Source organism: Myotis davidii, unplaced genomic scaffold (genome assembly GCF_000327345.1).
Source record: "Myotis davidii unplaced genomic scaffold, ASM32734v1 scaffold402, whole genome shotgun sequence".
NCBI lineage: Eukaryota > Metazoa > Chordata > Mammalia > Chiroptera > Vespertilionidae > Myotis > Myotis davidii.
This window is the reverse complement of record NW_006293393.1, coordinates 1139601-1144013: the sequence shown is the minus strand read 5'-3', so window position 1 is coordinate 1144013 and position 4413 is coordinate 1139601. Positions and strand designations below refer to the sequence as shown.

Below are 4413 nucleotides of genomic sequence, written 5' to 3'. Positions count from 1 at the left end.
ATGCCTGGGACAGAGGCGTCAGGCCTGGGCAGGGGTCAGAGCCAGTGATCGGGGGCAGATAGAGATCCCCTGTCCAAGCCTGACACCACTGGCGGAGGCGTCAGGCCTGGGCAAGGGGCCAATCAGGCGATCAGAGGGTGATGGGGGTCTACACCTCTGGCCGAGGCATCAGGCCTGGGCAAAAGGCAGAGCCAGCAATCGGAGGGGTCTGGGGGTCCCCTGCCCAGGCCTGATGCCTGGGACAGAGGCATCAGGCCTGGGCTGGGGGCAGAACCAGTAATGGGGGGAAATGAGGGTCCCCTGCCCAGGCCTGACACCTCTGGCACAGGCGTCAGGACTGGGCAAGGGGCCAATCCTGCGATTGGAGGGTGATGGGGGTCAATGCCTGAGGGCTCCCAGTATGTGAGAGGGGACAGGCTGGGCTGAGGGACACTCCCCCCAAACCCACACCCAGTGCACGAATTTCGTGCACCAGGCCCCTAGTTTTAATATAAAATTTTATTAATCTACTACATATTCATCATTTGTTTTCAATTTAGTTACTTCTCTTTTGCAAAAACAGTATCATGCTGTATGTGATCAGGGGATGGCTTTCTTTTGTATTTCATATTATATCACTAAGATTCTTCATGTTGTGAATGTGCCACAGTTCATTTACCCACTCTTCCACTGGCAGGCACCCTGGTCCTTTTGAGGTTTTTCCTGTTTAAATAGTATTGCTATGAGCATGCTGTACATGTTCCAAGTGTATATGCATCAGAAATGGTCTTAGCTATATACTTGGGTAGAATTGCTGAGTCATGGGCATGAAAATGTTCAATTTTCTTAACGATAACAATGCACTTGTTTAGAGTAACAGTAACAAATTATGCTCCCTCCAGAAATGAATAATGGATCACTTGAAATCAAATCCTGTCCAAAACTTGATATTTTCAGATTTTTTAAATTTGGGGCAGTTAACAAAATGGTACCTCACTGAAGTCTTGATCAGCACTGTGGATGATCAGAAATTTATCATCATGGCTCTGTTGGTTACATGTATACCCTCCTGTGTAAAATGTTTGTTTATTTCCCCATCATTCTTAGGTTGTGGCATTTATGCTTTCCTTATTATTTGGAGGAATTCTTAATATACTCTTTTAACTCTTCACTTCAAAATAAGTTAAACTTACAGAAAAGTTGAGAGAAAAATACAAAGCATTTCTATAGTATATATTCTTCACCCACTTCACAGCTATTAGCATGTTACCACATTTTCTTTCTCATTCTCTTCTCTATTTCTTTCTCTCCTTCTTTCTCTCTTCCTGCGTGTATATATGTGTGTGTAGTTTTTTCTCTGAACCATTCAGAGAGTAATTTTCAAACATGACATTACATTATTTATCAATACTTTAGTGTGTATTTCCTAAAAACAATGATAGACTCCTAATAGTTAAGCACAACTATCAAAATCAAGAGAATGGCACTGATATAATATTATCATCAAATTCACATTCCATTCAAATTTTGCCAATTGTCCCAAGTTTCTTTCATGGGCCTGGACATCACCCAGGATCACAGTCTGCATGTAGTTGTCATGTCTCTTCAGTCTTCTTCAATCTGGAACAATTCCTTGGTCTTTTGTCTTTTCATGACCTCAACACTTTTGAAAAATACGGACCAGTTATTTAGTAGAATGTCCCTCATTTGGGATTTGTCTGGTGTTGCCCCATAATTAGCTTTACATTATGCATTTTTGGCCAGAATATCACAGAAGCTATTCTATGTCACAAATGGAGGCACACGATGTTGATTTGTCCCTGTACTGGTGAAGTTAACTTTTATGAACTTGTTAATTTGGTGTCTTCCAAATATCTCTACTATAAAGTTATGTAATAAGTATCTTAAACTTATCAATATCTAATTAGTAAGTATTTGGGGTGCAGTAAGTCCTCACTTAGTGGCATCAATAGGTTCTGTGACTTTAAGCAAAATGACATGTAACAAGATAAATTTAATTAACCATAGGCTAATTGATTTAAATAAGAGTGAAGTGCCTATGGCATCTCATCAATGTTATACCTAAAAAACATCATTCAAGGACTTGATATTATGTAAATATCTACCCCCTATTCACCTTCAATGTTTACACCATTGTCTTAATCACAGCTTCACATTAAGTTCTAATATCTGATACTTCAGAAGTATCTTGACTATTTTAGGCCCTTTATTCTTCCATATAAATTGTGAAATCAACTTAGCAAGTTCCATAATTTTGATTCAATTGCTTTGAAACTACAATTCAAGTTAGGGAGAATAGGGATCTTTATGATATTACCTGTTGCACTATGATAAGGCCAAGCAAGGCCATGGATATCCCCCACATGGACACAGAGGTGCTGAAGAAACTCAACAAGAATAAGAAACTGGTCAAGAAGCTGGCCAAGAAATATGATGCCTTTTTCAGTCTTCAATCAAGCAGATCCCACAAGTCCTGGGCCCAGGCCTGCATAAGCTAGCAAGTTCTTGTTCTTGCTGACCCACAGTGAGAGCATGGTGGCCAAAGTCAAGGAAGTGAGATCCATGATCAAGTTCCAGATGAAGAGGATCTGTGCCCGGCAGTGGCCGTTGGTCAAATGAAGATGACAGATGATGAGCCTATGTTCAACATTCGCTTAGCTGTCAGTGTCCTGGTGTCATTGCTCAAAGAGAACTGGTGGAACATCCAGGCTTTATGCACCAAGAGCACCATGGGCAAGCCTTAGCACCTGTCGTAAGGTACAGCTTAATAAAACATACTACTACAAAAAAAAGGAAAAAAAAGGTTGATGGTAAAATGTGTTTCACTTCTAAAGGAGTTGAAGTACCCACCACTTCCTCCCTCTCTCCTGACCTGAGGCCAGTGTTTAGCTTCCCCTCTTGAGAAGCCAGTAGGAGTGGGAGTGGACAGGGAGACTGTTAAGATTCAGGAGAAACCTGAGGAAGAAGAAGGACCTCAGGCCAGAATTCTATTGTCCTGTGCGGGAGGATGGCAGCATTGAGCACTGGGGACTGGGGAAGAGGATTGTGGGAGGAGATATTAGGAAAGTAAGCAACACTCAGGAAGAATAAGGGATGCACCATTATTTCATGAACATCCCATTGTCACCAACCCACCCATTCTAAATGACGACCCACAGGCATGTCCCAACCAGCAGCCTAAGAGACAATAAGGCAAAATCCCCTTGTTTCTGCTACTGAAGACATGGTTACCCACCAAGCCAGAGTAGAAAGAAAGTTTTATGCAAAATGGAAAGGAGAAACCTTGCTAATGAGCTATAAGTTCAACAATGACCAACCCATCACAGGTTAATAACCCAAAGAGATGCAAGAGCACAGCCTCCAAGAGAGTACAATCCCATGAAGGCCACACCATGTGGTCCCTCATGATTTGGCTTGATTTAGCCAGAATTCAGAATACCATGGGAATCAATGGGCTGGCGGCCTTGTGACACTGCTTTGAAAGTTGGTCATCAGGAGTTTGCAATCATTATTCCTCAAAAGAACAGTTCAATAAGATTAGACAAGCAGCTGAGAAAAAGATAACAAGGTTGTCTTGTGAAAGTCAGAATGCCCAACCAGGACTCCTGTCCTTCATGGTGATTCACCACACCTCTGCCACAGAAATGGGCCACGGCAGTCCCCATGGGCAGGACCTCTTTCCTCAGAAAACAGTTTCCTCCCACAATTTAACACTCAAAGCTCAGAAGGATTCCTTTAGCCTGACATTTTGAAAGTAACAGTTACTTTTGCACTATAGCCGTTAGAGCTCAATAGGGATTTGAAATGTCAAATTTTAAATAATGTAACTTCCTGATGAGCTTTTCAACATAATTTAACTGAAAAAATGAACTCCTAGATAACTAAGTGTATTGAGCAATTGCATATAAGCCAATTAAAGGTTGCTGCCTAAAATGATGACTTTGCTTTAAAGTGGTATTTATCTTTTCTTTTTTCTCAACAGAAATTCATGACAGGTCTCCTACACATCTCCTACCACAATTATAGTTCCATTCTGCCAGTAACTCACTTTGGGCCCTGTGGAAGAATGCAACTTAATAATGTGTTTAGAATTAGAAACAGTCAGATGTGTTTTCATTTAATTTAAGCTTGTCAAAAACAGCTGCAGTATGGAAACATCAATTATGACAACTATCATAGCCTTTGGAAGTTAAACCAAGATATATTATAATCTGTGTGTGTGTGTGTGTGTGTGTGTGTGTATACGAGGGGTGGGGGATGTTGTAATTCAAATCAGGAAAGAAAAAATTAGAAAGGAATTCCAGTGAATCAATTTGAATAGTTAGAGATCTGAAATGATTGACAATAGGTCCAACTGATGAAATATTTCCATCTTCTAGTCTATTCCTATCTTATGACATTTTATAGTTATTT

General features: G+C 40.9%; 1 pseudogene; it reads left to right on the top strand.

Moving 5' to 3' along the window:
- Positions 1-2327: 2327 nt before the first annotated feature.
- Positions 2328-2744, top strand: LOC102754640 (annotated as a pseudogene).
- Positions 2745-4413: the final 1669 nt, after the last annotated feature.